The sequence below is a fragment of the Cebus imitator genome, unplaced genomic scaffold (genome assembly GCF_001604975.1).
Source record: "Cebus imitator isolate Cc_AM_T3 unplaced genomic scaffold, Cebus_imitator-1.0 Scaffold28, whole genome shotgun sequence".
Taxonomy (NCBI): Eukaryota; Metazoa; Chordata; class Mammalia; order Primates; family Cebidae; genus Cebus; species Cebus imitator.
In genome coordinates, this window is record NW_016107343.1 from 2,581,281 (window position 1) to 2,594,300 (window position 13,020).

The 13,020-nt window shown below is 43.0% G+C and overlaps 1 long non-coding RNA gene across 1 annotated transcript in view; it reads right to left on the minus strand.

Annotated features, from left to right (window-relative positions):
- Positions 1-1,079: 1,079 nt before the first annotated feature.
- Positions 1,080-13,020, minus strand: part of LOC119470346 — an 89,459-nt gene continuing 77,518 nt past the window's right edge. The window contains exon 4 of the long non-coding RNA XR_005199240.1: positions 1,080-1,186. This is a non-coding gene — a long non-coding RNA (uncharacterized LOC119470346). The remainder of the gene's footprint in view (positions 1,187-13,020) is intronic.

A 13,020-nucleotide genomic window follows, 5' to 3' on the forward strand; every position in this document is an offset into this window, starting at 1 on the left:
AGCATCTCATCTAACCTTTTCTCTGGGTTCTTAGTTTCTTTGCATTGGGTTAGCACATGTTCTTTTAGCTCTGAGAAGTTTGTTATTACCCACCTTCTGAAGCCTGTTCCTGTCAATTTCATCAGATTCATTCTCCATCCATCTTTGATCCCTAGCTGGTGAGGAGTTGTGATCCCTTTGAGGAAGGAGAGGTGTTCTAGTTTTTAGTGTTTTCATCCTTTTTGTGCTGGCTTCTTCCCATCTTAGTGGCTTTATCTACCTGTGGTCTTTGTAGTTGGTGACTTTCAGATGGGGTCTCTGAGTGGATGTCCTTTTTGTTGATGTTGAAGCTATTTCTTTCTGCTTCTTAGTTTTCCTTCTAACAGGCCACTCTGCTGCAGGACTGCTGGAGGTCTAGCCCAGATCCTACACACCTAGGGATCACTCATGGGGGCTGTAGCACAGCAACGGTTGCTGCCAGTTTCTTCCTCTGCTATCCTTGTCCCAGAGGGTACCTGCCAGATGTCGGCCTGAGCTCTCCTTTATGAGGTATCTCTTTGGGTATACGGGGGTCAGGGAGTTGCTTGAGGAGACAGTCTGTCCCTTATAGGAGCTCAAGTGCTGTGCTGGGAGCTCTGTTGTTCTGTGAAAAGCTGCTGGGCAGGTACCTTTACATCTGCTGCAGCAGAACGCATAACCACCTCTTTTTCCAGGTGCTCTGACCTGAAAAGTTGGCTTTATTTATAAGTTCCTGATGTGCTTGCTGCCTTTTTTCATAGATGCCCTGCCCCACACGGAGTAGTCTAGTCACAGTCTGCAAGCAGAGGAAATGCTGATCTGCCGCAGGCTCTGCCCAGTTGCTGTGTGAACTGCCTTGGTAGTGGGGGACGCCCTTCCCCCCACTGAGCCCCAGTTGAAATGGCTGCCCAGACTTGTGTGAGTTTCTGTGCGTCGACTGGGCACTGGCTGAAACTGCCACACTGAAAACTCGTGGTGCTTTTTGGCCTGGGAATCTCCTGGTCTGTGGACAGTGAAAACTTCTTTGGAAATGTGGTGAGCACTCACCCTCTGTGCTGTTCTTGCTGGGAATTGCACTCCGGAGCTGTTCCTATTCGGCCATCTTGGTTCCTCCCCCTTGAGTCCTATTTTATGCTGTTGTTTTTAGCAGTGAAGTTTTCATCTAGCAAGATATCAGCAAACCTCATACCTAGTAAGAAGTAGCGGGTTGAATTTGTTAAATATTTATCTTTCATATTTCATCACTATTTACTTTACAGAGATAATGTGATGTCATGAATAAATACCAACATTGGAATCAGAACTCCCAGGTTCAAGTTCAAAGTCCACCAATTTTACTTGCTGTGTAATCTTGGACAAACATGTAATCTCTCTGGGTCTCAGTTTATAACCCTGTTAAAAAGAAGATTAAGATACCTACCTCACAAGATTTCTGTGGGAATTAAATTTGACTAATGCAAAATTCTGTGTCTAGAATATAGTAAATGCTCAATAAATAATAAGTATCATTGTTGCTGCTGTTACAGCATTCAATACAGCTTTATAACCTATTAAGTTCTAAACTATGAAACTTACTGATTTGTATGTGAAATTACAAGAAACTATTTTGTATCTCTTGGGATCTCCTTTATTTGCAAATGAGAGAAACCCAGCTAAATGACTTTTTTTCATTCAACAAACACTGAGCACTTCTCTTTGCCAGAAGCTATTCTAGATGCTGAGGTTAATAATAGTAAAAACACAAAGTCCCTTGTTATATGATACTTACATTCTAGTTAGAAAGAGACAAAATATAAAGGAAAAAAATAAAAAATATCAGATTGTGATAAGATACTTAACCTAGTATACAGAGTGTTACTAAGGAATCAGAGATAACTTAGATTTAGGGGACAGAGAAGTCTTCTCTGAGGCATTGGAATGATGAAAAGAAACCAGTCATGCAAACATTCTGGGCAGAGATGAGAAAATGCAAAGGCCTTAAGGCAGAGAGCAAATTTGACAGTTTCAAGGAAAGAAGACTTAATTAAGAAAGAAGATGAGTCAGAGAGATGGACAGGGGCCAGATCATAGAGTCTTGTAAACCACGATAAGAAGCCTGGATTTTATTAGTTATTGTAGAAGTTATTGTAGAAGTTATTGTAGAAGTAATTGTAGAAAGTTAAAGCACAGAAATTGCATTATCTCATTCAGATTATAAAAAGAGTGCCCTATGTGCTGTGTGGAGTTGGAGAATGTGTTATAGGTTGTCAAGAGTAAAAGCAAGGAGACCAGTTAAGAAGCTGTTGTGATAGACCAGGATGTGAAAAAAAAAGAGAAGAAAAGAAGTAGACAGATGGGAGATTATTTTAGAGGTAGAACCAGCAGGATTTGGTGATAAATTGGATGTTGGAGGTGCAAAATAGAGAGGAATCAAGGATGACACTCAGGTTTCTGGACTGAACCACTGAAAAATGCAATTGTTCGTACTATTTACTGAGATGGGAAAGACCAGGTAGGGGATAGGGGTGGAGAGGAGAGGAGAGGGATGAGTGTTGTGTTAGACAAGTCAGAGCAAAATGACTACCAGACAGTGGAGAGGCTTTGTTGATCAGGCAGCCAGATCTATGGGTATAGAGGTAAGGGCTACATTTATAAATTTACAAGCCATCAGCATACATTACATTTAAAGCCATGAGACTAAATGAGATCACCAAGAGAGTCAATAAAGACAAGAAAATGGTTTGGGACTGAACCTTGGGGATGCCAAGATTTAGGAGTCATTTAGAAGAGGGTGATTCTGGGATAAGAGGCAATTCATTAGCCCAATAAACACTCAGTTTTGGTAAGAGTGGATCTTACCTCAGGGACAACAACATTCAAGGTCCACAGTGCCGTTGGAGTGCTGCGATCCTTCTTTGCCACTCTGGGTTCTCTCTCTCTCTCCCCCTCAATCTTTCAACTCAGTCCAATTCCATCTGTAGTCTTCATTACAGAATTTTTCTATTTGAAGGAAACATAGCCACAGGCAGCTCTGAATTTCATCTTAGAAAGAGTCTTCCTCCCAACTTAAGTGTGAAATATCCTATGGAAGATCACTGATTCGTCCAAGTTTGGGTCACAAGCCCATCCTTGAACCAATCACAGGCCGGGAGACCACAGTAACACAACTGATTGGCCCTGCCTAGTTCTGTGCTTCCTGGGGTCTAGCATGGACTTTCTTATTAAGAGGAAAGTAGCACACTTGCAGTTGCTGATAGAGTTACTGAGCCAGGCAATCTCTTATTATTTTTTTTAAAATAATTATTTTTTCTTTGTTCATGCATATCAACACCTGTGATAGACAGCCTTTTGAAATTTGAGTCTAATTCCTAATTGTAAACGTGATGTGTCTGTCTATATCTCCAAATACAGTGTGACATGACATGATGGCTTGGGTTTTAGTTCTTCCTCATTTGATATCTTTAATCAAGTTTAAATAAATACACTTTCTCTTATCTAAAGTTGAGATTGATGTACTCAACAATTATACTGGAAAGTAAAATGAGTCATTGGAAAAAAAAAAGAGACAATTTAAAAAAACCCAGAGAATTAAGAACCTTCCGCAGGCACAGAACCATCTGATTCCAGGAGTGATGTGTTTACAGAGAGGCCATGGTAAAGCAGGGCCTGCAGGTCCCCAGGGTCTTCCTTGCAGATCAGTATCTCTCAAGGAAGATCAGAGGACTACTTCACCACCACCCTGTCTACTCAGGGCTCTCCCGCCTCTAATAGGCTCAGCCAAGGCCAGAGACAGGGGCCACATGGCCTTTGTCAATTGTTCTGTATGCTCAGTAATTGCCTTTTCGATTCTCGCCTGGGTCTGTTCCCATTTTTTTTTCTCTTGTGAAGAAAAAGTAATGAAATAATTTATTTCTAAACCTACACACTTCAGGGAACTAAGAAAAACTGACAACCCAAACTTACTAAAGAATGAGGATGTAAATAGCACATTTCATAATAGTGAGTTGGCCAATTTAAGATGCACACTTCAGTCCCTGTATTAGTCTGTTCTGGTTGCTATAACAGAATACCTTAGACTGGGTAACTTATAAACAGCAGAAGTTTATTTCTCACAGTTCTGGAGGCTGAGGAGCCCAAGATCAAGGCACCAGTGGTATCTGGTGAGGGTTCTTTTCCTCATAGATGGTGCCTTATAGCTGGGTCATTAAAAGGCAGAAAAGGCAAACTCCCTCAGGTCTCTTTTTTAAGGGCATTACTCTCATTTATGGAGGGCTCCATCCTCACGATCTGGTCACCTCCCAAAGGACCTCCCTTTAAAACTAGGTTTCAACATATGAATTATGGGGGAACAAACCATTCAGACCATAGCAGTCCTCCTTTATAGCTACTCTACAGAAGGGCAATTTCAGAGGTATTCAACAGGCTTTCCCTGCAATGCACCTGACTGCAGTCTGCAAACTCTAAGACCACTCACTCAGGTTGCTGTTTAAAGGTACTCCCTTTTACCTTTCACAGAGGAAGCTCATTAAGTATCAGGGAAGATTTCTGGCCAATCCATTTCCCTCTTCTCTCTATTCCCATAGTCTGTACTGGAGAGTGTGGCCTCAAAGTTAAGAGGTTTGCTCCAGAATTTGCCAAGGTCTATGGTTTTGTCCCTTCATAGCCTTCACTGAGGAAATCATGCCATCATCTCCAGCAAGATTCCATGGTCTGCAGTCTTATCTTAAAAGAACATGAGATGATCAAGAGGCTGAAGAGGACAACATCAATAGACAACTTGTTTGTGGTCTGTTCACCATAAAGCAATCACGTTTTATGAGTCCAGAGGCTAGTTTTTGGTTTCTGTTCATTTTGGGTTTGGGTGTTCCTTCCTTTGTTTTTAGTGACTGTATTTGCGTTGTCACTTTTTATTTGCCCATTAAAATAACTGGTCTTAGAAAGAAAACTTCATTTTTGTCTACATCATAGAATCAAGATAAGGAATAAAAACAGCTTAGATTGGGGTCAGCAAGAAAATTACTGAATGAGTTGCTTTGTGGCTCTTCTTCCTTCCTTAATGAAGCTAAATATTGTTGTGTCCTTGTAGGAAAATGCTCTAGACCTGGGATGTGGCTGGAAGAGGCAGACCAAGGAGATGGAAAGAACCACAGATCTTGGCAAACTTGACACTCTGTAGACTACTATCCAGATCCAGTGGATTCAATCCATGGATGCTGAAGCCATTTGAAAATGTAATTTCCCTTATGAAACTCCCAGGGGATGTTTTCTCTTTAGAGAATATTTCTATCTTCTTCTTTGGAGTGGTGGTCCAAGGAACATTTTTCTCTCATAGCTGCTAAGGAGGTAGTCAGATTAGGTACAATCAGAGCTCACGCCTTAGCTATGAGACAAAATGAGGTTTTCTCAGTGATTTCCAGGATCTCTCCCACAGGCTAAACAAATAACCTTGGGTTACTTTTTGGGACCACCAAGAATTAATAAATGGTGTTGGGAAAACTGGCTAGCCATGTGCAGAAAGCAGAAACTAGACCCCTTCCTCACAACTTACACTAAAATTAACTCCAGATGGATTAAAGATTTAAACATAAGACCTAACACCATAAAAACCCTAGAAGAAAACCTACGCAAAACCATTCAGGACATAGGCATAGGCAAGGACTTCATGACTAAAACACCAAAAGCAATGGCAACAAAAGCCAAAATAGACAAATGGGACCTAATTAAACTCAAGAGCTTCTGCACAGCAGAAGAAACAATCATTAGAGTGAACCAGCAACCAAAAGAATGGGAAAAAATTTTTGCAATCTACCCGTCTGACAAAGGGCTAATATCCAGAATCTACAAAGAACTAAAACATTTCCACACAAAAAAACAAACCCATTCAAAAGTGGGTGAAGGATATGAACAGACAATTTTCAAAAGAAGACATATATGAGGCCAACAAATATGAAAAAATGCTCATCATCACTGGTCATTAGAGAAATGCAAATCAAAACTACTTTGAGATACCACCTCACACCAGTTAGAATGGTGATCATTAAAAAATCTAGAGACAACAGATGCTGGAGAGGATGTGGAGAAATAGGAACACTTTTACACTGTTGGTAGGAATGTAAATTAGTTCAACCATTGTGGAAGACAGTGTGGTGATTCCTCAAGGACCTAGAAATACAAATTCCATTTGACCCAGCAATCCCATTACTGGGTATATATCCAAAGGATTATAAATCATTGTATTATAAGGACACATGCACACAAATGTTCGTTGCAGCACTGTTTACAATAGCAAAGACTTGGGACCAATCCAAATGCCCATCAATGATAGACTGGACAGGGAAAATGTGGTGCATATACACCATGGGATACTATGCAGCCATAAAAAATGATGAGTTCGTGTCCTTTGTAGGGACATGGATGAACCTGGAAGTCATCATTCTCAGCAAACTGACACAAGAACAGAAAACCAAACACTGTGTGTTCTCACTTATAGGTGGGTGTTGAACAATGAGAACACATCGACACAGGGAGGAGAGCATCACACACTGGGGTCTGTGGGGGGAACTAGGGGAGGGTCAGTGGGAGGTGGGGAGTTGGGGAGGGATAACATGGGGAGAAATGTCAGACATAGGTGATGGGGTGGAAGGCAGCGAACCACATTGCTATGTATGTACCTATGCAACAATCTTGCATGTTCTTCACATGTACCCCAAAACCTAAAATGCAATAAAATATATTTTTAAAAATGGTAGGGAGAGGGTCTCCTCTCCAATAACCTCATCACTGTGATCAAGACGAGGGGAAAATATGCAGATACCAAATATCACAATCAAGAAAGGGGAAAGGAAAGATGAGAAAAATCCAAACATGTAAGACAGATGGAATGAGGCAAGCAGCCGGTCTCCAGGCAGATGGCTGGGCCTTACCCCTGGGCTGGGATTCAGGTAGGACTCCAGCCTCTTCACTGGGGACTTATAAGGGCAAACCCCATACTCGAGGGTGCTGAGAGGGACACAAGGGTATCATCAAGGACAGGATCCAGGCACCACACCGAGGACACAAGGAAGGGCCAGGCTAGATGGCATTGCATTGTGGTGGCCAATCGTAAGGCCAGAGAATAACGTTAGCATGGGGCATTCTAAGATGTGTCACTTATGACCTCCATGACCTAGGGAAAGCCACTGTACTACTCTAGGCTTCAGTCTTCTCATCTGTAAACGGAGGGTAGTGATGTGTACTTTAGAGAACTGCTGGGAGAACTAATAAAGGACCACATGTTTAGCACAGTGTCTGGCACATAGCAAACACTCCAAAAACGATGGCCATTATGATCACCCAAGTCAGTTGAAGCCAGTTTAATCAGAAAAAGGACACAACAAAACAGCCATATTATCCAGATTAGCTTTGAGAGCAAATTGATTTTTAATCGCACACAGTTGAGTTTGAGCTCTTTCAAGTCCTCCTGCCCCAGGCCAAGATTAGTCTTAGCGCCTGGGAGCAGAGTTGAGTCCAGAGGTGATCAATTGGCCCCAGCTGAGAACAAAGAAGGCTAGCAAAGGCTGAGAGCTAGGCAGGGCCTGACACTAGCTTAGCCATCTTTGGGTAGGTTATAGGGTAGCATATGGAAAAGGGATGTCATTTGTTCTCACTTTTGTCTAAGAGCATATCTAAAGAGACAAATTAGAGTTTAAAATAACTTTCCAATCATTAGAATTACTTTTTTTTTTTTTTTTTTGAGACGGAGTTTCACTCATGTTACCCAGGCTGGAGTGCAATGGCACGATCTCGGCTCACCGCAACCTCCGCCTCCTGGGTTCAGGCAATTCTCCTGCCTCAGCCTCCTGAGTAGCTGGGATTACAGGCACGCACCACCATGCCCAGCTAATTTTTCGTATTTTTAGTAGAGACGGGGTTTCACCATGTTGACCAGGATGGTCTCGATCTCTTGACCTCGTGATCCACCCGCCTCGGCCTCCCAAAGTGCTGGGATTACAAGCTTGAGCCACCGCGCCCGGCCTTAGAATTACTTTTTTTATGATACTTCAAGTTCTGGGTACATGTGCAGATTGTGCAGGATTGTTACATAGGTATACACATGCCATGGTGGTTTGTTGCATCCATCACCCTGTCATCTGCATTAGGTGTTTCTTCTATCTGCCCCCCAATTCCCCCACCCCCTGACAGGCTCTGATGTGTGATGCTCCCCTCCCTGTGTCCATGTGTTCTCATTGCTCAACATGCACTTATGAGTGAGAACATGCAGTGTTTGGTTTTCTGTTCTTGTGTCAGTTTGCTGAGAACGATGGTTTCCAGATTCATCTACGTTCCTACAAAGGACACAAACTCATCATTTTTTATGGCTGCATAGTACTCCATGGTGTATATGTGCCACATTTTCTTTATCCAGTATATCATTGGTGGGCATTTGGGTTGGTTCAAAGCCTTTGCTTTTGTAAACAGTGTGGCAATGAACATGTGTGTGCATGGGTCTTTATAATAGAATGATTTATAATCCTTTGGGTATATACCCAGTAATGGAATTGCTAGGTAGAATTATTTTAAATGTAAAGCAGGTGGCACTGGAAAGGGGCAAGCTCAGTTTTCCAGAAATGTTCCAGTAAGGATGGATATGTGGATGTTCTAACAGGAGAATTCTGACTTAGAAGTGGCGCTGGTTGACCGCCAAGGTGCTGTGGAAGGTAGAGATGCTAAGATACCGTGTTCTGTTGGAATCATTCCAGCTTTTGAGCTGAAACCTAAGAAACTGCCAGCGAAGTTTCAGAGCTTAAACCTGGTCTGGTAGGTTTTGGAACCCTCAAGAGGGTCGCCTTTTTCAGGAGTTAATAGAGATGGAAACCCTTCTGCAGGGCTGTCAGCTTCCCAATCACATTGTGCTGCTTCTGATCTTTGTAAAAAAAAAAAAAAAAAAAAAAAGAGAGACAGTGGTGGTGCTAGGATGGAGTGAGGGTGAGGGTGGGGCAGAAGGTGGCAAGAGAAGAGGAAGTGGGAAAAAAATAGATGCACTTTGAAGCCTGCAATTAGTTTGTACCGTGCTATTTCCATAAAGTAGACCTCACACTTGAGATCTGAAAGGTAATCATCGGAGATATCAGAGTCTGACTATAAATAGCCAAGCTCCTGGGCTTATGGCTGCACCCTGGGGAGAGGGGCCAGCAGGGAGGTGCCCTGCTGGGGCTCTGGGGGTCAGGGCCACCCTCCCTCGACTCATCCTTATTAATGCCAACTCCCAGGACAACGGAGCACCTTGATAGCTATTTATGCCCCGATCAACTGTAATTGCTGCACTCATCACAGGAAAGCATGCTGCAGGAAGAATAACTTCACTGGACAAAGCTGCTGTGTCCACCCAGCGGTTATAATCAAAAAGGTGTAATTACAGGTTCCTCCCAGGAGATCCTCTCTCTGGCGTCTCCCTCATTCTAAGATCTGTTTGTCTGGGTTGCTCTTCAGGTAGCTGCTCCTAGCTTCCTCCTTGTAAATCAGACCGTTCATCTCTCTATCATGTCCACAGGAGGCCTGAGGAGGGACCAGACCAGGCTGGTTTGCAAACAGAAGCTTGGGAATCCCCAAACACACGCCCCTTGGAACAGGCTTATAATCTGATGGCATCTGCAAGCTGCAGCTCAAGCCAAGACTCCATGCTCTCGGCTTCCCTGCACTGGCTCAGTGGCTTCCACGTCTGTGCATGTGCATTTATGTGCATGCATGCATGTGGGATGGGACATGTTTGGGTGAGTGCATCTTCAGGTGCACCTAGCACAGTCTCTGGGCTCTACTGATAATATGTCTCACACATACTATGTACAGTTATCTGTCAAATGCTACAAATGTTGCAATGAATAAAACACATTTTAAAGCATAGCTTTTTGTCATTACATGGTTTCTTGATGAACCCATACTTCTTAAAGAAAAACTACTTTGACATGGGAGATTTCAAAGTATCTTTAGCATTAGAAAGAAGAAAAATATTAGGAACCACTGCTTTACTAAGCAAAAATCCACATGAAGCCATTATGATGGGACTATTTTTATGCTGTGCACATTTCAGAATCTTAATATAAAGATCAAACTTGCAGCTTGCACAGTTAGTTAACAAATAAAATGTGGGAAGAGATCCTTACCCTGTTCCTGAGTTTCACTCTATCTTTGACTGTACCTCTCTCCATGAGCAGCCTACTGCACAGGGCCAGGCACATAGGAGATATGTCAGGACTTGTTGACATGTTCCCTCCCCGAGCCTCTGCCGATCTTAGATCCCTAGGTCATGTCTAACTTCAGTTTTTCTGATTCTTGTAAACATTGGAAGCCACCCAGGTACGATCAAGTGGGCTTCAGCAAGAACAAAATTATGCCCCAAGCTCCTTGACCTTCTGAGCATTTCAGTGGTCTTAATGGTTTGATGAAGGGGGTGGAAATGTTGTGGGGTGGGTCTAGCTTAGGTCCCCTCCATATGAGTCATCCCTCTACTGAAGGGTATATTGCAAAGTGTATGGGCTTTGGAGCAGAAAAATATGCATGCCCATCCAGGCTCCATCCATTATTAGCAGCAATTTACCTTAGGCAAATCACTTAGCCTTCATTTACTTGTCTACAGATCACACCTACTGCAGACTAGACATATACGTACTTATTAATGTAAGCTCACTTCCCTTCTCCTGTATTGTTTGCCCAAAATTTGATGGTCCTTTTGTACTCCTAACTAATTTTGGGACAGCAGACATAGACCTTACCCTAAAGACAGTTATGACGCAAACGGGTGAGTGACATGTGCAGGGCTAGCTCCATGGATGTGTCGCCACTCAGTGTCCTGCGCTCACAAGAGCTCAGTCCTCAGTTTAAGGCTCTGCTGTTACTGTCTTGAATTTTTTCTTGAAACTTTTGAGAAAAGGACCCCTCACTTTAATTTTGCACTGGGACCTGCAAATTATGTAGCCAGTCCTGGATACATCTATATCCTGGAGACATATTTATATGCACAACACCCTCTAAGAACATACACGCAATTAACTTGTCAGCATGGCCCAAGGACACGCCAGAATGCTGATGGAATACAACGGTAAGGAGAGTTTTCCTGGAATTGATCAGAAGAGGAAGGCAATGAATGATAGAACTCAAAGAGAATTCCAAACAATATTTCTCAGCATGTTCCAACTCAACAAAGAATAGGCTTCCTTCTGCTCCAGGTTTTCCTGGATCTAGAGAACTATTGGGACCTCTAAGAAAGCTGCTTCCAAAATCTGCCCCTATTTTCACAGGTTAAGTCGGCTGTCCTGAAATTGTTGAAAATTTTGATTTGAGGAATTGGCCTCCATGGCTTCATTCCAAACCCTGAAGGCTTTGGAATACCTCATTTGACTTTTGATTTATCTAAAATTGTCAAAATGGATTAAATATATGCTTTCTGCTCTTTTACACCTGACATGTCCACCTCTACCCACCCCTTCTACCCAGGCTGTTTCCACATTAGAAATGTGTCTCTTTTCCTCCTGTTCATGTTTAAGTCCTGGCTTTGCTTCTTCCTACCTGTGTGACTTTGGGCAAGTCACTCAGCCTCTCTGTGCCTCTGTTTCCTTATGTAAAAAATGGGGATAATAATAGAGCTGAACTCATAAGGTTGTTGTGAGAATTTAAAATGTTAATGCATATCAAGATGTTGGAGTAGCACACAGAAAAGTCCCAATAAATGTAATTATTATTATTATCAGCTTTTAACCCTACACAGCCCCCTCTAACCTATCATCGAGCCCTATAGTTTCTTCTGTTGGAAACACTCTCACATGTGCCCCAAATGCTCCATCCTCACTTCCATCACTTTACTGCAGGCCTGTCTTCTCTCTCTTGAATTCTGCTGCAGCTTCCAAACTGAATCCCAAGTTCCAATCTCACCCTCCCCACAATGCCTAGCACACGCTTGGCATGCAGTAGGTGTTCAATATATGTTGAATGAGTGAGTGAATGAATGAGGAATGAAGGACAGCAGTAAAGTGGAAGCTCTAAAGGGCAAACCTGACCGCCTCTGTTCTGCTGAAACTCCTCAATGCGCAGGACAAAACCCAAACTCTTTAACTGAGGCCTTCTTGCTCTGAGCTCTTCTCAGTTCTTAAGCTTCCCCTCTCACTAGTAACCTCTCTAGGCTCACACCCCAGCTCCCCAGTTCCCCAGTTCCCCAGCTCCAGCACTGTGCCTGTTAATTACCTTTCTCAGAGCTGCTCTCTCTCCTTGGACACCTTTGCTCATCTGCTACACTCTCTACTGCTTCCCTATTCCTATCCTATTCACATCCTATTCCCATGTCTGGCCATGTCCTGCTCACCTCCCATAACTAAGCTTAGATGTTCCCTCCTCAATCCCCAAGGCTGTATCAAGTCTCCCTGCTACACATCCCAGAGCACATATGGACTTCTACTTCCCTTGTTCTTTTTCTGTCCTTTTTTTGAGATGGGGTCTTGCTGTGTTGCCCAGCCTGGAGTACAGTGGTATGATCATAGCTCACTACAGCGTCGACCTCCAGGACTCCAACCATCCTCCTGCTTCAGTTTTCCTAGAAGCTGGACCTACAGGTGTGTGCCATCACACCCAGCTAATTTTAATTAAAAAACAATAGAAACAAGGCCTTACTATGTTTTCTAGGCTGGTCCTGAATTCCTGGGCTCAAGCCATCCAACTGCTTCAGCCTCCCAAAGTGCTGGGGCGACAGACGTGAACCACTGTCCGGCTGCATTTCCCTTTTCCTTGTCAGTCTCTTCTTCTAGAATTGAAACTCTTCAGTGGTCAAGACTATGCCTTACTTGTTTCCCTATTTTCAGTATCTCTCACAGTTCCTGACATAGAATGGACATTTACTAAACGATGCTTTATCAGATGAATGTTGCCCTGTAATTCCTTTCTTTCCATTTCTGCCATTCCTCTGGATTGTACGGATGCCAAGGGTAGGAGCCTTGGTTTAATTTTATTGGCTTGTGTATCCTCAGGGTCTAGCACAGTGCCAGACCCACCGTAGGCATGCCATGCATATTTATTAAATAC